This window comes from Musca domestica, unplaced genomic scaffold, assembly GCF_030504385.1.
Source record: "Musca domestica strain aabys unplaced genomic scaffold, Musca_domestica.polishedcontigs.V.1.1 1, whole genome shotgun sequence".
NCBI classification, from domain to species: Eukaryota; Metazoa; Arthropoda; class Insecta; order Diptera; family Muscidae; genus Musca; species Musca domestica.
This window is the reverse complement of record NW_026712114.1, coordinates 38452607-38477622: the sequence shown is the minus strand read 5'-3', so window position 1 is coordinate 38477622 and position 25016 is coordinate 38452607. Positions and strand designations below refer to the sequence as shown.

Here is a 25016-nt window from a genome sequence, read left to right as displayed (position 1 = left end):
CCGACGCATTTTCAAACCAAAATAGTCGTAATTTGGCATCATAAGTTCCCAGAAGGTGTAATCTCTTTTTGCCAAGCATTTTGAACATAGGTTAAATATTTGGTAGAGCCCACGAATTTGGGAACCTCCTACTATTCAATATTTCAAAAGCTTCAACATCAGTTTTCAAGTACTCTCGCACTTTAGTTATCCAAATTGGAAATACTTTCTCACTTTAGACTTCCTTGTCTAATCATTCCCACCTGCTAATAAAAAGGTATTGTTTCTAAAAAGCAGACTATATTAAATCAACAATATAAGTATCTGTTTATAAAAAAAACTGTAGTGAATCTATAATTAAGCTTTTTTCAAATAACAGCCTATTTCTGTTCCAATCGAAGAATAGTCAAATTCATGTTTACTTAAATTTCTATTGTCATCGTTATTTAATAAAACGTATTTAATGAAAATACACGCGCGAGAAAAGAATATTTGGTGTACAAATATTGTCGCAAAATTCACGTCAACTCCTATTATAATGCATAATGTGTACAGTTAAAATGTTGCATAAACAAAAATAATTAGACATTTCCTCATAGTTGAATTTAAAAAAATAACGCAAATTTCGACTATAAAAAGTATAACTTTGAAAGATCCGTTCATTTGTAGAAGTTCTGTAATTATAATAATAAAGTTAGAACAACAACAACAATGAAATTGTCCTTTGCTTTTCTGTTTGCTTTCATTGTTATCTTTGCTGTGATTGGCGGACAAGTTTCAGCTGCTCCACAACCTGTAAGTTGAAAGTGTATTAAAGCAATACTCAATTTAAAAACTAAAATATTATTCGAGATTATCTTATTAAAATAATTTTCTTTAAATTTCTTTTTTACAACAGAAAAGTCTTAAGAAATTCGTAAGTACATATTTTATAAAAACCTTATGTTAAAAGCTCCCGCTTATCGTCTCAATTCCATTGCAAATATTTAGTTGAAGAAAACTTTCGGTAAAATGAAGGAAGTTGCAGCTCCAATTGCTGGCCAAGTAGCTAATGACGCAGTTACTAATCTAATTTCTGGTTAAACTTTTTGGCAATGTTAATAAATTAATGAATTTGGTTATCTGAGTGAAATTTATTGCGTTTCAATTGTTTCCAATATTGTGCTAACTGGTTGTTAATTATTTGTTTTACAACCCATTAGATAAAAAACATTTTCGTAAAAATAGCCAACTCACCCCTCATTATATGCAGTTATTTCTTTCTATACTTGCATATATATGGCATCAATTTGCATTATAAGTAAAAATCCATGGGTACATGGGTCAATAAAATAAACTCGGTCACATTCGATTTTTATACCCTCCACCTTGGAGAGGAGGGTATATTAACTTTGTCATTCCGTTTGTAATATCCTTAAATATTCGTCGTAGACCCCATAAAGTATATATATTCATAATCGACGATGTCCGTCTGTCTGTCTGTTGTTGTTGAATCACGATACAGCTCACATTATTTGACGTAGAGCGCCAAAATTTAGCAGAGCAATTGGTATTGTGTCTAGGATGGTTGGTATTGAAAAAGAGATATATCGGTCCACGTTCTGGTATAGTCCCCATATAACGCTACCTCCCAATATTCAGTATTTTGATGATATATGCCACATTTTTTCACAGATTTGTCTGAAAATTGGTATTTGTAGGTCATAACGGGTCCCTGTACGTGTGGCAAAATATTGCATGTATAGGTCTACGTTTTGATATAGCCCCCATATAAAGGAATCTCCCGATATTCGGTATTTTGATTATTTTTGCCACATTTTTTCACGGATTTGTCTAAAAAATGGAATTTGTTGGTTATAATTGGTTCCAGCTCCGGTAGCGTGTATGGGTCCACGATTTGGTATAGCCCTCATATAATGGTACCTCCCGATATTGGGTATTATGATGGTTTTGCCACATTTTTTCACTGATTTGTCTAAAAATTGGTATTTGTGGGTCATAATAGATTCTAGCTCCGTTTTCGAAACATTGCATGTGTAGGTCCATGATTTGGTATAGTCCCCATATAACGGTACCTCCCAATATTCGGTATTTTGATGATTTTTGACAAATTTTTTCAAGAACTTCTCTGAAAATTGGTATTTGTAGGTCATAATGGGTTCTAGCTCCGTTGGCGAAACATTGCAGGTGCCCCCATATAACGGTACCTCCCAATATTCGGTAATTAATGATTTTGCCACATTTTTTCACGTACTTGTCTGAAAAATGATATTTGTAGGTCATAATGGGTTCTAGCTCCGTTGGCGAAACATTGCATGTGTAGGCCCACGATTTGGTATAGCCCCAATATAACGATACCTCCCGATATTCGGCATTTTAATAGTTTTTGCCACATTTTTTCTAATGTTTCCTTTACCCTAAGGTGGAGGGTATTAAAAGTTTGGCCCGGCCGAACTTAATGTTTTTTACTTGTTTTTACATTAAGTAAGCTAAAATATTAAACAAGTAAGCAAAGTCGTGCGGGGTCGACCATGTGATACCCTACAACACTACAATTGGATCGAAGTCCCCTTATGTGCAAATCCATTTCGGAAGATTTCATTTTTGAAATAATGTCAAAAATAATGCCCCTGTCCTTAGGTCTCTTCTGATGCGAAATTCCGTGTCGATTACTTTTTAATTGTGGTCTATAGAGCGACTACAAAATTAGAAAATTTTTGTTTGAACCGCTAAATGCAAATCTTAAGAACAATAGGCTTTAATTCTGACCCTTACCCTACGCCATACCAAATTTCGTGAGGATCGGACAAAGTGTAAAAAAAAATTGACAAACATTGAAAAAAAAATGGAGCGAAAGATATTAACTTTTTTATTGCTATATTTTCCGCGATTTTCTTAGATATTGTCCTTTTTTGGCAAGATAAGATTCCGAAATGATGGGAATTGTGAACATCGACCCAGCGGTTGTTGACTTATAAGTAGAATAAATAAGATATGTTATTTTACATATATATTGTACCTATTTGACTATATATCCGATTTATTGGTTATTAGCATCACTGTAATGGTCAGAAGTGATATTTTAATGTATTTGTGATTTGGCTTGGACTGAAAATATTCGCGGTTTAGTGGACATTTTCTTATTTCCTTACATAAAAGTTAAAGTGGCTGCCCAAATTGGTAGGCTTCTGCCCAGTCCTAAACTCTAACTCCATGTAAATTTCCGCGTCGATTGGTTTATAATTGTGGCTTATAGAGCAACTGCAAAATCATGAAAATTTTCAGTTCTTGGTCCATTTCAACCCCATAATAGTGTGCAATCATCTCCAAAAACAATAGGGTTCTATTCTGACCATAACCCCATATCCATTTTCAATTTCGTGAGGATCGGGCCATAATTGCGACCTTTAGCTTGATTATAAATTAACATGGACAGACGGACGGACGGAAATACATAGCTAGATAGACTCAGTTCGGCGAGATAGGGAGATCCAGGTATACTTTTCTATATGGGAAACCAATATTTCGAAGTGTTAAATAATTTTGGCGCAATCAAACTCAACACAGGGTATAAAAATCTCATGCCATAAAAAATATAACAAAATATAAAAAAAACACTTTTGACATTTTTTCGCGATTTTCGTTGATTGAATCCTTTTCTGCCAAAAGGCCATTGGTGACAATTGTCAAAATCAGTCCAGTCGTTTCTGAGTTACATGTTTAGAAACTAACATCAATTTCTTTTACATATAGATTGTATATACAGGGTGAGATAAAAAACTGCAACAAACTCAAACGCCATAATTTTTACATTTGTTTCCTTTAAATTTTATTGAATGATCGTTTTTCAATTTCACATATAATATTGAAGTGTATATTTTGTACTATCTTTATACCCTACACCACAAGGTGGTCAGGGTAATATGTCTTTGTGCATTTGTTTGTAACAGGCAAAAGGAAACGAGATAGATCAATAGTTCCTTTTGATGATCTGCATAGAATCACATTCTGAGTCGATTTATGCATGACCGTCCGTCCGTCTGTGCGTCTGTCCATGTATTTTTGTAAACAAAGTACAGTTCGGATTTATTCCCCTATCCAGAAGAAATTTTGCACAAATCATTTGTTTGGACCAAGGACGAACCCTATTGAAATTAGAGATAATCGGTAAAAATTTAGATATAGGTTCCATATATATCTTCGTCTGATTTGCCTCTTATTGTGCACCAAACGTGTAATATAAGCCCGATTAGTATGAAATTTTGTACATACAACCAAATAAGGCCTGAAAATAAGTATGCCAAATTTGATCGAAATCGGTTCAGATATAGCTATAGCTCCCATATATATTGTTCATCCGATTTGTTATTTTTGTCCTCCGCAGCCGTAATATGCATTCTGATCCGATCCAGATGAAATTTTGCACAGATCATTTGTTTGGCCCAAGGACGAACCCTATTGAAATTGGAGATAATTGGTCAAAATTTAGACATAGCTCCCATATATATCTTCGTCCGATTTGCCTTTTATTGTGCACCAAACGTGTAATGTCAGTCCGAATAGTATGGAATTTTGCACGCTTGGACCTGAAAATACATACAACCAAATAAGGCCTGAAAATAAGTATGCCAAATTTGATCGAAATCGGTTCAGATATAGCTATAGCTCCCATATATATTGTTCATCCGATTTGTTATTTTTGTCCTCCGCAGCCGTAATATGCATTCTGTAACAACAATATTTGGGGAAATTTATCAAATACAGCTCAGAAATACACTTGCTAAATTGTATCGAGATCGGTTCAGAGTTGGATATATCTCCCATACATAACTTCGTCCGAATTACCTTTAATGTGCACCAAACGTCTAATATTTGCCCTAATGGGATGAAATTTGGCACTTACGACCGAATTGAGTCTAGAAGTTAGTATGTCAAATTTGGTGAAGATCGGTTCAGATATAGCTATAGCTCCCATGTATACTGTTTATCCGATTTGTCATATTTGTTACCCACAGCCGTAATATGCACTCCGTAACAACGATATTCAGGGAAATATATCAAATGCAGCTCAGAAATATCTTTGCCAAATTTTATCGAGATCGGTTCCGATTTGGATATAGCTCCCATATATATTTTTATCCGATTTCAAATTAATTGTGCACCAAATGGGCAATACAAGTCCGAATTTAAAAGATACAAATGCTTCGGCATATTAAGTCCTTTGAACTTTAAATTATACTTATAATCATAGCGTGTATGATTGAATTCTCCCATAAAAAAATTTAATTGTTATGCGGAGCTCTACTAAATTAGTAAAGTGGTGTAGGGTATCATAAAGTCGGCCCCGCCCGACTTTAAGACTTTCTTTACTGATTTCACCTTACAAATAGGTTTGGATTAGAGTTTAGGAGTGTAAGTAGAATAGGCGATTACTTTTGTGTGAAAAAATACCAACATTTCCATTCTACAAAAACGCTGAAATTAACTCCAGGCGAAATATATATATAGGGACTCTTGCATTTGGAGATGATCGCAAAATATTGAGGGATTCAAATGAACCAAAAACAGAAAAATTTTCCTGAACACACAATTGAAACCAATCGACACGGAACTTACGATGAGAAGAAAGTTAAGGACAGGTAAAAAGTCTAGGATTTTGATTGATCGGTTGATTATATTTAGCTGTAACTAACAGCGTATTCATTGGGCAAATTTCCCTGGTCAAAATGATAAGTATAATATCTAGGTAGTGCTCCGTGGCATAATTTCAAAAGCGAAATCTTCCAAAATGGATTTAGACATAAGGGGGCCTCTAACATATTTTAGTGCGGTAGGGTATCACATGGTAGGCCCCGCAGGACTATAGCATGTGCTTACTTGTTATACCCTCCACCATACTATGGAGGATACATTAACTTTTCATGTTTCAAATGTGGTATTTGAAGTTCGAAATGGATACTACATCCTAAGACAGAAAATTGTTTGTGCAAGTCCACGTCTTCGTATAGCCCCCATATAACAGTACCTCCCTATATTCGGTATTTTGATGATTTTAGCGACATTATTCACCAGAATTGTTTCAAATTACGTATTTAGAGTTCGTTATGGGAACTTCAGTCTGTGATAGGAAATTGTCTATGCAGGTCCAGGTTTCGTATAGGCCCCATATATCAGTACCTCCCTATATTCGGTATTTTTACGATTTTAGGTACAATACCCACCGAAATTGTTTGATATGTTCGTAATGGATGCTACAGCCTGTGCCAGAAAATTATCTATGCAGGTCCAGGACTTCGCACAGCTCCGATGTAACGGTACCTCCCTATATACGATATTTCGATGATTTTAGCTACATTATTCACCGTTTATTTCAAGTTTCGAATTTGAATATGGTAATGGATTATGACAAACAATACCTATGTAGGCCCACGTCGTATAGACCGCAATATAACGGCTATATTTGGTATTTTTTAAAATTTTAACAGAATGTTTTAAGGATTTTATTTTTTGAAAATTTCTAAATTTGTTCCAAATGGTGGAGGATATTCAAAGTTCGGCCCGGCCGAACTTACTGCTTTTTAACTTTTTTTGATATTATTTTGAAATTTTAAACATTTTTGTAGATGAGCAGGGCCTCAAGTTTTGCATTAGTGATAACAATTTTTAAAATTTTGTACTAAATCGAATATTCCCTTCTAGTTTTATTATAATATTAAGTCAGATAGACCGAAGGACGTCTCTAGATCGACTTCAAATATCTGAAGTGGATTTCATCCAAAGAGTCATAGGCATAGATGGTCAAGTATGCACTCTAGCATTGCTGTCTCTTATTCTCTGTCATGAGTAAAACGTCATCAAATAGACTTATACGAATAATTTTCTACAATTGAATATAATTTTGCTTAAAACTTATTAAATGAATTACAATTGCAGATAGGAAGATTATTTCAAAATTGTTTTAAGAATATCTCATTTATTATATTGCCCCATCTATGACCATAGTTTATAAAATTGTTATGTCTATGGAAAGAAAGCAAGTTCTGAATTAATGTTTTGAGTATAGGATTTTTTTATTATTTAATATACAAAATAGTTTTTTGTTAATCTTTTTAGTGTTGTTCAAATTACGATGACTAAAATGGATTATATTGATTTCGATAATTTTGACTTAAGTGATTGTAACGATTGTTGGACACCGTCGAGTTTCTCTTTAAGTTGTTGCCCCAGCTGCTTCTAGAAAACAAAAAATAACAACACAAATAAAATAAGTATTTTATTACTTGACTACAGTCTTTTACAATTTTATCTCCGATGCCATCCAATGACCCTGTACATTGAGCGTGGTTTACAACAACCGTTAACACAACTACAAAGATAACCAAAAATTTTCCGAAATCCATCGCTTTGGAATGAGTTAATAGCCACAAATCCGTGAAGAATTGAAAAAACTTCAGCTTTTTATAGACAAAAATGATAAGGACTTGGTTGTGGAAGAGATCATTTTCCATAACTATTGGGATTGATTAAAGAAGTTGAGAATGGCCAAAATCTAGATGAACTTTGTGCAAGAGAGAAAGAGATGGGTGATGATAAAAAACACTGGAAAATAATTTAATGTTATAAATTGTGAGACGTATTTCAATTAACATGGAAAATTTTATCTTATATAAAATCGTACTAATCTCATATAATATCGTACTTTTCTTTCAAATAAATTTCTAAAAATGGGTACATAAGTATATGTAGCTTTGTATCTAGATATCCTACACTCTAAATAAAATTTTATACCAGTATTAACTTCCAAAGTTAAGCCACATTATTATGACTTAAGCTACATTATTCACCGGAAATGTTTCAAATTTGATATTTGAAGTTCGTAATAGATACTTCAGCCTAAAGGTAAGGTCACATTGAGGAAATATTTGACGAAAAATTTCAAATATTTCTTAGTCGCAATCTGACCGACAAATATTTTTTGACGGAAACACAAAAAACAGCTGATTTTGGGAAAACAAAGTATTTTTTTTTTTTTTTTTTTTTTTGGAATATATAAACTAGTAATACATTAATGAATAGAAGGCCAAAGATTCTTTTCAAAATTGTTTAAATAACTTTAATAATTCTCTCCATTTATGATTATTTTGTAAACAATATCCATGTGATTGAAAAGAATACACATGTAAACGCAACTACTCGCTAGCTTCCTTGGTTTGATTGTACCATTTATGATTTTGCAAACATACATCCATACATGCAAACATTAAAAAATTCTGACAAAACACTCATATTCTTAAACAGGTAGTTTCGCAATAATATTCGGCATTTATTTTGATGCAACGGTCGATTAATACGAGCGGAAAGCAACCATCGGCTGTTATGGCATCCCGCACCATCACCATGGCCGGCGCTTGAGTCCTGGTGGCCAACCGAAGGTGCACATTTTCAGCTGACCTCTTTGGCAAGTAAACACCATCATTTTGTTTGTTTACAAATTGCTTTACAACGAATGTTTTCTCATTGGAGAAAAGCAAATTTGGCAGTTCACCACTTTCGGCCAAGCGAAGCAAGTCATTACCTCTTTTGAGTCTATTTTCTTTCTGTTGCGGTGTAAGTTCTTGCATTTTTTGGAATTTCAATGTCTATACCCCGAGCTCATTTTTCAATGGCTCCTGAATGGAATATTGCGATATGTTCAGCTCAGATTAGATCAGATTAGTAAAATTATTTTTTTAGAGATTGCAATGTAAGACCGAGACTTAATCTACTAAATGCCAGCTTTTCAACACTCATCTTACTCGAAATTCGGCGACTATGTTATTATCATCCTGGGCGCCACCTATTGGCGGTTATATACATCTAATTTCACCAAAGCGCGAAACTTTAGGTTTGTGTCGAGAATATATGAAATCAATTCATACATATAACAGTTAAGAAGAAACATTTACTCACCTTTTTCTATTTGTAAGAAATGCTCCCAACGTAAAATAAAATTTAATATTCAAATGATTTTCTTCATTAATTGCATAACATATTCACACTTATTTTCAAAACACTATTTTTTTTAGAAACAAAATCGATACACTCATTTTATTTAACTTAACCGAATATAACACAGACACAAAGGCACAACTGTGGAAATGAACCGAATGCAAGGAGCTTTTTTATTATTGTATAACACTTGGGAAATAAATCAAAATCGAATTATGCCACTTATCTTGAAAACAAATTTAACGAAGAACCGTGAAACCGTAATACAGAAAAGTTTCTGAGCTTTAACAGGAAATGAGAAGATTATGGAACGGCAACGGATATGAGAACACTTTGCCTTTGCGATTGTTGACACTGTCTATTAACTACTTTGATCATACATACATACATACACCTTTCTCTTAAACTCTCACACCGAATGAGCATATTTACTTCAAAGAGACAAAGAAACATACACTCGCGTATACATAGACATTTCTATTGCTTTTACCGAAGCAAGCGGATTGCGCCTTTTTTACTGAACTTACACAAACACAGACGCACAGATTCCCACTGAACAGAAAGAAATAAACTGATTTGTGCTGTATATTCTGTAGTTTCTCTATTGGATTTTGGTAAATAAACACAAAATAATGTTTAATTATTGAATTATTAACAGTTTTGTAACATAGTCTTATTTATTTCGTTTGTTATTTACAATTGTTTTGGGAGCACCACGGAACACGACCGAATGGAATGAAGACGACGAAAGAACTGAATTGAGCGCAGAATGGGAGAACATCTCATGACCCGAAGTGGGAGAGACAACTGCATTTGTTGCATATATGTATATGGGCTTAAGAAAAAAATGCTTACATTTGCATAAGGCTTAGGATTGCAAAATTTTGCTCGGAGAAATAAAATTTTGGAGGGAGAGAAGGAATTTAATGCAATAACATTTTTAGAGAGGAAATAATAATTAAATTCAGGGATGCCAACAGTTCCAGCGTAAAAATCGCTACAGATAATTTTTTAAAAAATCACCACAAATCTCTACTGACTAAGGCCAACAAACACTACGAAAATTTGTAAAAACAGCAGAAATAATTAAGTCGCTAAAATCAATAAAGTACCGAATATCGGGAGGGAATATGGGGGCTATACAAAGACGTGGACCTGCACAGACAATTTTTTGTCTTAGGCTGTAGTATATTTTACGAACTTCAAATACCAAATTTGAAACAATTCCGGTGAATAATATCGCTAAAATCATCAAAATACCGAATATCGTGGGATGCCGTTATAAGGGGGCTATAAGAAGGCATGGACCTGCATGGACAATTTTCTCTCATCAAATACAAAATTTTAAGCATTTCCGGTGAATAATGTCACTAAAATCGCAAAAATACCGAAAATAGGGAGGTACTATTTTATGGAGGTTATACCAAAATGTGAACCTACTTGGTCCATTTTCAATACCAAAAGTCATGCAGACGTAATATACATTTGGTTAACATTTTATCAATCTAGTTCATTTCGTTCGGAATTAAAATTAATTTCCACAAACGGATAGGTGGACGGACATGGCTAAATCGACATAGAATTTTATGCTGATCAAGAATGTATATACTTTCTGGGATCTAAAATGTATATTTCGAGGTGTTACAAAGGAAATGACAAACTTAATATACCCTCAATACTATGGTTAAGGGTATAAAAAACTTAACAAGATTATTCACATGTTTATTAGCGTAAAAATACGCGAATTTATCCTTTTCTGACAAGAGACTTTCCTAAAATAATGTAGATTGTCAAAATCAGTGCAGCAGATCTCGAGTTATAAGCGTAGTAAATAATATAACTTTTTTATATATATAGATCTACAAATAACAGTTTTGTAAGTTGCAGCAAAATCATACATTATACAAAAATAAATAAATAAAAAATAAAAACTAACAACTACGATCGCATTAGAATTAAAAAACGCTACAGATGTACAATCAAAGTCAAAATTAAAACATTTCATGCAATATAAAACATTACAATTGTACATTCCAAAAGTCAGAAGGAAAATTTTTAAATCTCAACATTTTAAGCAATTTGTTTATCCTTATTTGCCAAGAGACCATCCCGAATTTGTCTGAATCGTCAATATCAGATCAGCCGATCTTAAGTTAAAAGCGTAGTAACTAACACAACTTTATTTCATATGTAGATACCATTGGGACCATGCGAAGACGTTGACTGATAAAGACCATCTTCGAAAAAATCGTCGCCTTCTATCACGTGTCTTCAGTTTTGTTGTATTTCATATCAAACTGCCTAAGAAATAAATAATTGTAACTAACCATAGAAAGTTGATGTTAAATTAATTAAATTCGACAATGGAAATAGTGGATTAGGAAAAAAACAAAATGAGGTTTAATTGAAAAGCTTCTCTCATTCAAAAATGAAATAAAATTGTGAAATATTCTGAGGCACCCAAAGCCGTTTACAAATGTGAGCAATTGCTGTCTTCCTTAAAATATACATGCAATAAGGGTTGCTACGGTGGGTAGAATTATTCCAAAATGGATAACGTTGTTTAGGGTTGGTAACTTGACATATTACATATATTTCGTTTTAGTCAAGGTCAAGGTTAGTTAGTCAAGGTTAGTCAAAGTGTAATTGACAATCATATGGTTTTAAACTTTTTTATTTTTGTTTGTCAATTTCATTTCATAGTTTGTTTGAATCGGTGTTTTGTTTGGATTTGCAGAACTGCAAATTGATTTCTTTAGAAATTACCCTGGGAAAATTTATGAGAAATTTTATTTTCTTTACTTTTCTATTGACTCGTATACCTAACCGAAGGATGGGACGTCATGAAACTTTTCATTTAGCTTCAGTACTTTGAAAGCAATAACCATTATGGTGGTCACATGAATCGGGCTGTTACGATTGCTATAGCCTTGGTTGATCACATAAGTCTAAACCGTATGATTATGTTTTTTGTGGCTCAATGTATGGATTCAGATTCGGTGTGTGTGTGCTTAAACTGCTGCTAGACTAGACAAAACACAATGGTGTGACCCAACTTTGTAGTCGAACACATCTCTGAGCACGGGTATCGAATTTATACTTTGATTAATGTTGTTTCTGCTTTGGAGCTTTTGACGCTAGCAGACTGGACAATAGGTTTATTGTACCCTTTAATGACAGCAATCCTGAGACATGGGAGTACCACATGTAATGCAGGAACTGGTAAGAATTCAGCCCGACCTTTGCAACAAATCATTGGGAATTGCATTTGGGTCTGTTGGAGACGTTGCATATATGATTTGTTCAAGTTTTTCAGTGAATGCACAATCAAAGGCCATCCTGGGACCTGATAAGTAACGCAAATTTGGGTTTAATCCGCAACAATACCCTCGTCACGGCCCCAGACTGGTTCTTTTTGAAATCCTTATTTTGTTGATTTTTATACCTCGCAGGACAGATAATAAGCTTTTATTTTCCTCATGGTGAAATTTTAAGCCATACGTATAAGCACAACATTAATAATAGCGGCTATGCTACAAACAATAATCAAAAGAATAAGTTTTGAAGAAAAGTTTTGTTATTATTTGTTTTTATTTTCATAGCCCAACCAATAATCATAATGACTTTATACATATTCCGAGCATTTTGGTAGACAATGTTTTCACTCAGTGGCAACTGTGCATGCAACAAGTGCTCTTCCAACATCCAATAACATATCTCTCTCCCATTTCGACTAATGAGTTATTCGACAATTTTGCGCTCAATTCAGTTCTTTCGTCGTCTTCATTCCGTTCGGTCGTGTTCTGTGGTGCTCCCAATAAATATGTGAATAAATGAAGAAATAAATAAAACTATGTTAGAAAAGTAGTTAATAAATCAATAATTAAACATTATTTTGTGTTTATTTAAAAAAAATCAATGAAATAATGCCTAAAATATCATACAAATCAGTTTTCTTCTCGCTGTTCCCTGTGTATTCGTTAATAGCATTGTTGGTGCTTTTGCTTTGCCATCAACCAACATAAACGTTTAAGTATTCGCGTGTGTTTGTGTGTTCGTTCGTCTCATAACTGCGCGTTCGATTTGAAGAGTTTAAGAGAAAATGAAGTGCAAACCAAAAAGAGAGTTTTCCACTTTTAAAATTCAAAATGTCTGCCAGAGAAGTCCTCATATCCGCTCCCGGTTTAAAAGTCTCTATATTTCCTGTTAAGAGTGGTGGAAAGCCCTGTCCAAGAAGAAAAGTGGAAGTTCTTCGTTGAGTTCTTTTGAAATAAAACTTGTATAAGTGTGTTATAACATTAAAAGTGTGTTGAATTAAAATGGGAGTATCACAGTTTCTTCGGTGTTATAATGAACATATCGTGCGCGGTTAATTTCAATACTATGTGGTGATTAAGTGTAAAAAATGAAAAAAAAAATTAGTCAACAAAAGCAAACATAGGCTTCCTAAAATTAATATTCATAATTTTCTCTGAAGATGTGTTTAAAATGCGATCTATGGCTCCAAAAAGTTAAGATAATATTGCATCGTTCGGTTTAATTCGCGAGTGTTTGTGTATTTTTTAATCCTTGCTGTCCGTAGAAAATGGTGAGTTCTAATACAATTTTTCCAAAATGTATAACACATGGTTTGCATATATAATGCAGACAGTATGGACAAAAACCAAATGTATATGTTATATGTCGTAGATGGTAATATAAATATGATTGTTCCTTTGGTGCACCAGATGGCGTTGGCAACCTTAAAATATTTTTTTTTTTTTTTTTTTTTTTATTTATTTATTCTATCATAGGAACATAGTATAGTTAGGATTATGTACAATATTTTGGGTTTCTATCTTAAAGATATTTCAACAAAATATAACATATTGGTAATTACTAAATACATTTTAAAAAATTCTATTTAATAGGAAAAAGATAGTAAAAAACCTATAATGTATTATCACAAAAGTTATTGATAAGTTTTAAAACAACATCTAATGACCGCTATACGAATAGTATAGTAGAGATTAGGTGTTATCAAATCAAACTTCTCAGATGGTCATACTTTGATCTTCTGCATTTTTCTTCAAATGACAGCGTCATATCATTTACCAAATTAATTATCATCTTCATGTGAGATCTTGAGTGTAATTCAAATGTAGAATATCTCCTTGGCAGGTCGTAAATTATCTTCAGGTTTTTGTTTTGTATTATTTGCAGCTTTTTTAAATGAGTTTTGGCACAATTATACCAAACTTGACAGCCATACGTTAGGATTGGCCTTATACACATTTTATATAACAGTAATTTATTTTTAAAATTTAATTTAGATTTTCTATTCAGAATGGGATATAGGGATCTTCCACTTCTTACCGCTTTGAGACAAGTCGCCTCCAAATGTTCTTTGAAGTTTAATTTTTCATCTAGGATAATGCCTAAATATTTAACGGATTTCGCAAATTGAAGTTCTTTGCCTTGTATCCACAATTTTTTAGAGGGAATTCTTTTAGGAGACTTATTATAAGGAAATATGATGGCTTGGGATTTCTCTTCGTTAATTTTTATTTTCCATTTGGAAAAATAATTGGAAGCTGATAGAAGAGCGTTCTGAATCCTGTTCACAATTGCGTTGGACACTTTTCCATGACAAATTATAGCACTGTCATCTGCATAAAAAGCTATATCATTTCCTCTGGAAATGTTAAAATCAGAGATGAATAGAGAATATAATATTGGAGAAAGTATTGAACCCTGAGGAACGCCAGCGGGGATATTACGCAACGATGATTGACTTCCTTGGACATCTACAGTGAACATTCTATTTTTGAGAAAACTTTTCACTAGTTTAGTTAGATATAATGGAATATTCATTTTATAGAGTTTGAAGATAAGGCCTCTATGCCAAATGGAGTCGAACGCCTTTTCTACATCAAGAAGAATAACGCCCGTTGAATACCTTCGTCTTTTATTTGATTTAATCAAATTGACTACTCTTCTAATTTGGTGTGTTGTAGAGTGTTCAGGTTTGAAACCAAATTGATATTTATGTATCAGATTATTCTCTTCTACGAATGTTTGAAGTCGTTGGAAGATAATTTTTTCAAAGAGTTTGCCTAAAGAGCTTAATAAGCTTATTGGCCGGTAATTAGAAGGAATTCTTTGATCTTTACCCTTTTTTGGGATCGGAATAACTTTGGCTAATTTAAAAGCACTCGGAAAGTATGAGTTTGTTATACAAAAATTGTATATTCTCAATAAGCAATTTACAGCAGAGTGAGGTAGATTTTTTAGCAATATATTATAAATTTGATCTATGCCAGGTGCTTTTGAGTTCTTAAGACATGAAATAAAATACTTAATTTCTTCAAAAGATGTTCTGGAGTTGGCATCTGTATGTGATGGAGTGATGTCTTTTTCCAAGAGATTATAAATATTATTAACCTTGATTTCCATTGAGCTAGAAGAGTTTAAGGTAATTAAATGAGCTTTTTCGAATTGGTCAGCAATTATATTTGCCTTTTCTTCATTGGATACTATTTCATTACCATTAGCTACTAGTGTTTTCATTGGAATATTTTTACCTCGGATTTTCTTTGCAATTTGCCAAAATTTTTTGCTGCCAGTAGGCAGAGTGGACAAAAAATTAGACCATTGGAGATTTCTTTCATTTTCTACATTTACTGAAATAAGTTTATTAAGCTCCTTGATGATGGCATTAATGGTTATTTTGACGTCTGGATCTACACAACGTTGAAATTTTCGTTTATATTTATTTCTTGTGGATATCAAGTATCTACAAAGATCGTTCACATTGCTTTTGTTATGTTTTTTGTGTTTAGTACATATTGACTCAAAACATGTGGATTTTAATATATTCGTAAATTCGTTTATCGATTCTTCAATGTTTGATAAAGATATGCTGCTATTGAGTAATGTGGAAGCCGTTATTTTTGAATTTATTAAAGTTGTAAAATTGTTCCAGTTGGCTTTATGGAAATCTAGATAAGTTGTTTCTGTATTGGAAATTTCTTCTTTAATGGAAAAAAGTAATGGCACATGATCGGAACGTAAAGTATGAGGATATGTTTCCAGGTCGGTGAATGACACTGTCGAGTTTGAAAGCAGAAGATCAATAGTTGAGGCTTGTCTATGGGTCAAATTTTGTGGAAATCTGGTGGGGTAAGGTGGGTAATATATATAGTAATTGTTATTATTTTGATGATTAAATAGAGCGTTTCCGGCAGGATCGGATTTTGTGCAGTTCCAACTGGGGTGTTGTGCATTTAAGTCGCCTAAAATGAAGAAATCCACCGTTTCTGATGTTATCATATCAAGGTCAAAGATAAAGTCAGATGTGTACCGAGGACAATATACAGATATGAATTTGATTTTGGAGTTGAGAAACTCGACGGTGATGCATATATTTTCTATCAGTTTTGTAGGATAGGATGAATCAATCTTGTGTTTCAAAGAAGATTTAATGGCGATTGCCACTCCTCCTCCATGGGAGCTTCTATCTTTTCTGTGTACTTTGTATCCAGGTAATTTTAAGTTATGATTTGGTTTAAGAAATGTTTCGTTCAGTAGGAGAATGTCAATGGATTTTTCTTTTAAAAATGTATAAAGCTCTGCAGACTGCGAGAGAGTGGTAATGCCTTGACAGTTCCAATGCATTACTCTAAGACTTGTTTGTATATGATTATATTGCATATTTTAGCATAGTCATAATAACATTTAATTGTTCCATTTTTGTTCTACATTTACGTAGATCTGATATCGCGTGAGTAAAAATTTGAAATAGTTCGTCAATACTGTAAAGTTCGGCCGTTGACCTTTTTTGAGCTGATGATTCAAGTAATCCGGCATATGAGATTTCCGGATTGAATGTTTTAGGGTCGTTTGGAGTATAGATTGAGTTTTTAAGTTGGGGAAATTCATTTGCGGCTATATCAAAGTTAACAGGACCAGGTCGTCTTTTTACAGACAATTTTTTCGTTAGATTTTCTCGAATTGCCAGGTACTCTTTTCGGCATGGACATCGTGGATCGTCGGCTCTATGGTTGTTGTTCTTAAAATTTTTCTTTGTGCAATTAAAACATTTGTATGCGGCAGGACTTCCTTGTGGATTTTTGTCTATTTGGCATATAGCTACGTCGTGATTACCACCGCAGGCCATGCATGCATTTTTTCTGAAACAATTTTTGGCTCCATGACCATGCATTGTACACTTTGTGCATTGAGTATAGCCTTTATTTCCTTTTAGAGGTTTTCTCCAGTGAATATTAATCTTACATACTTTCCTAATTTTGAGGATTTGGGCTTTACTGTTTACTGAACGATCGAACTCAGTCATATAAATTGCATCACTTTCAGAAGAACGAGCGGTTTTAATTTCTTTGATATTGACAACATTAATGTTGTAGGAATTTTTTAATTCGTCTTTGATCTCACTGGTATTAAGTTGCGGGAGGCCATAGAGTACCATTTTAAATACCTTGGTGTCTTTGCACTCATGAGAGTAGAAAGTATACCCTGAGTCAATAAGTTTCTTTTTTGCTTGCTCAAAGAGTGTGATTGAAGGTGAGATAATTTTAGTACCGATGGACATTCTCTTATATGTATATAATGTGCCAATCAATTTGTACACACTTAGGAACTTGTGCTCAGCATCCACAACAATTGGAGGAACAACAATTTTGTACTCTCGTACTTCACTCTCTCCTTCGCTGTAGGTATCACCGTCGTCGTCATTGTCAAATGACTGAAGTATGTTAAAACGGTTCTCACTAGTTTTATATTTTTCTTTTGGCGCTCTTCCTGACACCATCTTTCGTTTTAGTGACTGCATTTGAATGTACCACTAATAGTTGTTATTGGTTTTTCAATATTAGATTGGTTCGATTTTTATAACAGTGATTACACTGGCTTTGTTGGTAGAGTAGACCGTGCTACGCGACGGAGGAAAAAAAAAAAAAAAATATACGTCTGCTTGCGATCAATGATAGCATACGACTGACCTTAAAATATGTTGGGCCATCATGTTGTGTGGAATTATGTTGTAATTTAAGAGACCGCATGTTTTCATAAGGATTTGGCTGATTTCTATCGATTAAACGGAAATGTTCTGGAATAGATTTATCAGTCGCTATTTATCACTTCCGATGCGGGGTTCCGTCATTTGAACATATTTATGTAATGTTTCTAATGCATTTATTTCATATCGTCGGTCATCTGTTGCCTTATCGAGACATTAAACGGCAATATGCATTTTTTTCAATCTTTATAGCTTTATGTCTTTAACTCTGCTTATTCAGCAAAGGTCGTAAAATTAAAAGGCGAAAATAGATTATTGCAGTATTTTCATACTCTACAACACTATGTATTGGAGGTATTATAGGTTTGATTGGGTCAAAAATTATGTAACACCTCGAAATAATTGTTTCCAATATCGAAAACTATATATGGATCTTCCTATCTCGTCGAGCTGAGTCGGTCTAGCTATGTATGTCCGTCCATTCTTCTGTGCGCCTGTCCGTCTGTCCATATTAACTTATAATCACGCTACAGGTCGCAATTGAGGTTCGATCCTCATGAAATTGAAAATGGAGGTGGGGTTAGGGTCAGAATAAAACCCTATTGTTTTTTGAGATAATCGCAAAATATTTAGGTGTTTAAATAGATTGAATGGATTGCCATTGCTCTATAGGCCACAATTATAAACCAATCGACGGGGAAATTTGCATGAGGTTAGAGTTCAGGGCTGGACAGAAGTTAACCAATTTGGATGGTAATCGGACAATATTTAGCGGGTAAAATAAATCATAACTTTATAACAAAACTACGAAAATTTCCACTAAACCGCGAATATTTTTAATCCCGGCCAAACCACAAATACCTTAAAAATACACTTCTGACCATTACAGTGATACTATTAGCCAAGATATCGCGTAAAAATATAACAATAAAAAAGTTAGTATTTTTCATTTTTTTTTTTTTATATTTGGCTCACAATTTTGAGTTGTACATTTTCTAAAGTTTTTCTACACCCTGCAACACTATGAGGTGAGGCTTTTATATACAGATCGCAATTACCGTGCGATGCTCACGAAATTGTGCATGTGGTTGCGGTTAGAATTAAAACCTATTGTGTTTGAATATGTTCATTTAGGGGTTCAAATGGACCAACAAATTAAAGTTTTCCTGATTTTGCAGACGCTCTAGAGGTCACAATTAAAAACCAATCGACAATGAATTTTGAATGAGAAGAGAGTTAAGTACAGGGAAGAAGTCTAGCATTTTTACTTGTTATACCCTCCACTACATCAACTTATGAATATAGACAAATGGAAATATAGATAACTAAAGTTTGCAATATCGGTTACTAACTGTCGCATGATCGATTTACTCGACTTCGAAAACATATTTATTTTAGAGTTTTGCCTTGTTAAGGCGAAGATCATATGTTTTATGATTTATGTGTTTGTTTTCTCTTTCGAGACGAGCTTAATGATCTGAAATTTGCAGTGAAAAGGAAAGCCAGATAGACACTATCACACACTCACCACTATGCGACGCGTTTCGCCGTTGGTTAATCGGCTCATCAGGCATATTTGGTGTGGATGATGGCTTACAAGGGCCGTTCTCTGGAAAGTAGTATATATTTCGAACTTATTGCAAATTAGCATATGCGAATTATACACTAGAAACTCTCCAGGTTCGACTCAAGTTCTATTGGCAGATCTTTTTCACAGCAAAGTTTTGTTTTTGTAGTGATGGATTTTTTGTCCACAACAACTACATTGCTTCCAATGCATACACTTGTTTTAGTGCTGCTTTAGGAAGACGGGGTAATGGCTCTGAACGTAGAGACGGCAACTTCTAGTTGGCTGCACACCGAGGTCCGCGGTTCAAATCCCACAGCCAGGCTCGGCTGAATTTTTGAGTTTTGCCTTGTTAAGGCGAAGATCATATGTTTTATGATTTATGTGTTTGTTTTCTCTTTCGAGACGAGCTTAATGATCTGAAATTTGCAGTGAAAAGGAAAGCCAGATAGACACTATCACACACTCACACACACGGCGAAACGCGTCGCATAGTGGTGAGTGTATGATAGTGTCTATCTGGCTTTCCTTTTCACTGCAAATTTCAGATCATTAAGCTCGTCTCGAAAGAGAAAACAAACACATATTTATTTTATTTGCAAAAACTACAATTAACTCAGTATTTTTTCATATCGCTATGTAGTTGGTAGGTTTTCGATTCCAATTCACAATTTCAAGTTCATAAATCTCTTACAGTGGTAAATATTTTAAATATTTTAGATTTGGATGTCTTCAACATATTCACTCATACTCGTTTTTTATATGATAGGTTGTGAGAGAATTCCGTGGTCTATATATTCATTGCTCAAGGCCCACTTTTAAATGTGGCGTGCAGAGGGTGTTTAGGGCATCAAATTCATGAAATCGGCCGAAAATATGTATGAGAGCTACACTGGTGGCCAAAACTAAAGCAACTGAAATCACAAGGAGAATGAATGCCCTGTAACATTTTAAAAATTAAGAAAATGAGAAAGTTTTTCTTGCTTTAAATTAAGTATTTTATCCACTTTTTAAAAACCTAAAACAAAAAACCAAAATTCATTTTTATATAAAAATTAATGTATGGTAAAGTCAATTAACCCAATTTTGGCTTGGACAAAACAAAATCAACTCTGTTGTACATTCATATGACCGCTGTAATTTCAGTTGTTTTTACTGTTATAGTTATTGCTTTTTGCTTCCTTCGACAATTTCGCTTGTCATAAATCCTTTTTCAGAAGTTTTTTACAACAGCATGTGTTTTTCTTTTCGTTTTTTAAGTACTGCCCAAAAAACTTTAAAAATGGATAAAAGCAAACACAGTACATGAATTAAACTGCAAATTATCAGTGACTATAAAAACAACATATCGCAGAAAATGATTTCCGAGAAATATTTCATAAATATTTATGTGATTTCATAAATATTTCTGTATACTAAGTCGGTTTTATTAAACTGGATCAGTTTTATTAAACTGGATGAAGGTCGTGAAAAACTTCAGCACGTACTGATCAACAAATTGTGAGAAAAATAAAAAAAAACTAATTTAAGAGTTCAACTGGATTGGTGAGAGAGCAATCATTGGATATAAGCTCGAGATCAGTGCGTAGACTAATAGCATAGACAAATAAAGGTATAGACTAAAAAGTTTTAAAATTTTCCCTTCCGGCAGATGTCACTATTGTTGATCTTGGGCCAGTCAAGTCACTCAGGGCTAGCGAAGTCACTCGACTTCGAAAACAATTCATTAATTTTTCTGCTATTTAAGTTCTATATTTTTATATTTCACGACATATTTGTATAATGTAAAAGTAAACAAAGTCGACGTTTCGTTTTTAGTTGATAAATAATAAAGAATCATAAAAATATTTAATATTTTGTATTTTGAGAGAATTGAGCGAGTCTACTGAACCTCTCTCACAGCATGAACGACATCTAATGAAACACTTTTTTCAGAGATAACTGATGAGACAACTTTTTAGTCTATACCTAATTTGTCTATGCTAATAGTGGTAGCTGGTCTGCATGCCCGTAAGACATCAAAAAAGCCATTTATATCTAAAAAATCAAAAAGGCTTTCGGAAACGCTAATATTAAGTGGAATCCAGCTCAATGGAAAAACATAATTTCTGGGATGAGTCTACGTTTAATATTAAAAGCTCAGACGTAAAAAATTTTATAGTGAGAAGACCAAAAAATTAAAGACTCAGGCCGCAGTGTTGCAAAAGTACAGTGAAGCATGAGGGAGGGTCAAAAATGGCGTGGCGCTGTTTTTCTTTCTATGGACTTGGGCCTTTCCATGAAAGAAAGGAAGTTATGGATCGGTTTGTTTACAAAGAAGTGTTGGACATCACGTTGTTCCCTTACCCTGAGTAAAATATTCGGCTCATTTGGGTGTTTCAGCATGACAATGATCCCAAACTTGCATCAAAACTTGCCATATATTGGTTGCGGGAGTCAAAAATCGATGTTTTGTCATGGCCGGCACAATCACCTGACATAAACTCCATAGAAAGCCTTTGGAGTATCGTAGACAGGAAGATCAAGCGAGATTCGGAAACAAAGAATTCGGGGTGCCTGAGAAAGCATACCCAAGGATCAAATTGAGCGTGTTATAGATTCTATGCCTCGTAGGTGTGCAGCTGCTATGAAAAATAATGGATGCTATCGACTACTAGCCAAAATTTAATTATTTTAAAATAAAAAATCTAAAAGTTGCTTTAGTTTTGACCAAGCAAAAATTAGGTCATTTTAGTTTTCCATATATTATATTTCGTTCAAAATTATTTTTGAATTTTTATTTTTAGTTTCTTAAAAGTGAGTTAAAGACCTCATTTAAAACTGGAAAAATAATTACGTTTTGTTTATTTTTGTAAAAGTTACAGGACATTTATTGTCTTTGCGATTTTAGTTGCTTTAGTTTTGGCCACCAGTGTATATCCAAATCTGAGCCGATTTCAGTATAATTTGGCAAATTTATTTTTGTTTCAAATTCCGTTACGCATTTGAAATTTGGAGACTGCATCTAAAATCGATAAATATATATGTGCATTCAAAAACTAAATCTTCTGGATGTACCTCCGGCCACCTATGTTACTACCTCCTATGTTACTTTCAGGCGATACTGTAGTGTTATGGAAATTTTCAGGAAAAGCTGCTTAACACTTTTTGAGTCTATAAATTACAAATAAACAATCAAACGTACAAACATTTTCATCTATTATAAATATAGAAGACATTTATATTAAAAGTATTCCGAATTCCGTTTCAAAATATTTACATCTGCCTTTTTAACTGGCTTAGATTATTCCAAAAGGAAGTATCCAAACTCGGCTCTATCGAAGATGGACCATATTTGTCCGCAATTATAATATCTATCCAATTGAAGTAAAATTTTTCAAAGAAACATTTGTTTAAATTCCGGAAATCGTAATATGTATTTGTTGTTCCGATAAAATTGTTTTTTATTTTAGAATCCTGTAAATTGTAGAAAAATGTTAACTTTTTTTGTGATTCGCCCGAAAATCTTTATATAAATTGTTTTATTCATCCCATACAAGATTTCTCCTATTATGGTATCGCAATCTTTTAATTCTTATATTACATGTATATCATTATTTGCATTTATTTAACTCAATACATTTTAAATGGATAATGATTCAATATTGCTATTAAAATAAATACTCTTAACCACATTGCAATTGCCTATAAAAGCTATTGAAAAATATCAATTAATTATTAGTCTTCATACAAACATCGAACGTGTGTGTGTGTTTAATAGAGAATACCTAACAGAGAACGTGAAACTTAAAATGAAGTTTAATTTATTATTTTTAGTTTTGGTACTTAGTGGTTTCATGGCAGCATCAGGTAGTCGTACTCTTGCATCTCTTGCAAGAAATGCAGTAAGTTTTCGTTTTTTTTTATTGGAACAACATATTTTTTGGCTGATAGATGACAAAACTGAAGTGCTTTTCTCATTTTTTTCTAATGTAGCACTTTGTTGGCAAACAGGTGTTGACAGCTGGTGAATATGTTGGAAAAGCCTCCACCGAGTTAAAGAGGGCATTACATATGAATAAGAAATGAAATTCATTAAATATATAAAATTTAATTAGGAAATATCCGTTATAAATTTCAGGAATAAGCAATAAAATTATCAAATTTTGAAGTTTGGAATATAAAAATACTGATTATTTGGTTGGAAATTGTGGTTGGAATCTTTAGAATGACATTTGGTTACAAAAAATGATGTCACATGTAATAATGGAAAGGTGAGTTTGGTGAACATTTTCTTTCACATTCGGGGTTGGTTACTGGCCGATATATCGTGAGATTTAATCCCTTTAGAAATTACTTTTTATGGGACTATGTTGACGCTTATGTCTACACAGACCAGCCTTCCAATACGTCATTTGAAGTATTGGAAGACAACATTGAAGCAATGACTCTTTAGATACCGACCGAAATGTTGGAAAGAGTATGATGCCATTGGGCTAAACGGATGAGCGTGAGATGAAAAAACTGCAACCAGACTGCTGTCATTTCTAAGCCACTTGTCCGACAGCTGTTAAAATTATTCCAGTGACAGCTCATTATATTATTTACAAAGGTACAAAAGCATTTTGGTGAGAATTTTCCAGAAAAAATTTATTCGTTGTGGAATTTAAGCGTGATAGTGTGATTTCTTTATATTTGGCTGGAAAACCACAAGTAGCTATCGTTAGAGCACTCCAGCATTTAAATGTGTGATACAGGTAGCTAGCACGATGTCAAGGAAGTGGATGGAAGAAAACAGCAACATCAGCAGAAATGGTTAGAAATATAAAGAAGCGATTTGATCGAAACCTGCGTCACAATGGCCGAGAATGGCTCGTGAGCATATCACAATATTTCATAATTAAATATAAAGCCATTGAAATTCCAAAAAGTGCAAAAACTTATGCCGCAATGGAAAGAAAATAGACTCAAAAGAGGTAAGGAGTTGCTTCGCTTGACCGAAAGTGGTGAACTGCCGAATTTGGTTTTCTCCGATGAGAAAACATTCGTTGTCCCGCAGTTTGTAAACAAACAAAATGATCGGTTTACTTACCAAAAAGATCAGCTAAAAATGTGCACCTTCGGTTGGCCACCAGAACTCAAGCGATCAGCATGGTGATGGTGTGGGAAACCATAACAGCCGATGGTCGCTCCCCGCTCTAATTAATCGACCGTAAGAATAAATGCCGAATATCATCGCGAAAGTATTTTGAACGGTGTATTAAAATCCTGGGCACGCATACATTTTGGCCACAGTCCTTGAACATTCCAACAGGACCATCGCACTCAGAACGCGCCACCCAAGAATGGTTACAAAATGAGTTCCCTCGCTTCATTTCCAGCGCACAATGGCCATCAAAATCTCTGGATACCAATCCGTTGGACTATTGTGTCTGGAGTATTTTGGAAAGCAAGGTTGGCACTAAAAAATACCAAAGTGTCGATCAC

General features: G+C 33.8%; 2 long non-coding RNA genes across 2 annotated transcripts; both read left to right on the top strand.

Annotated features, from left to right (window-relative positions):
* Nucleotides 1-463: 463 nt before the first annotated feature.
* LOC131805356 (uncharacterized) lies at nucleotides 464-1111 on the top strand. Its single transcript, XR_009343660.1, has 3 exons — nucleotides 464-774; nucleotides 878-895; nucleotides 970-1111. It is a non-coding gene; the product is annotated as an uncharacterized LOC131805356 (long non-coding RNA).
* Nucleotides 1112-23294: 22183 nt separating this feature from the next.
* Nucleotides 23295-23714, top strand: LOC131802368 (uncharacterized). The gene is made up of 2 exons (XR_009342171.1): nucleotides 23295-23434; nucleotides 23526-23714. It is a non-coding gene; the product is annotated as an uncharacterized LOC131802368 (long non-coding RNA).
* The last annotated feature ends 1302 nt before the right edge of the window (nucleotides 23715-25016 follow it).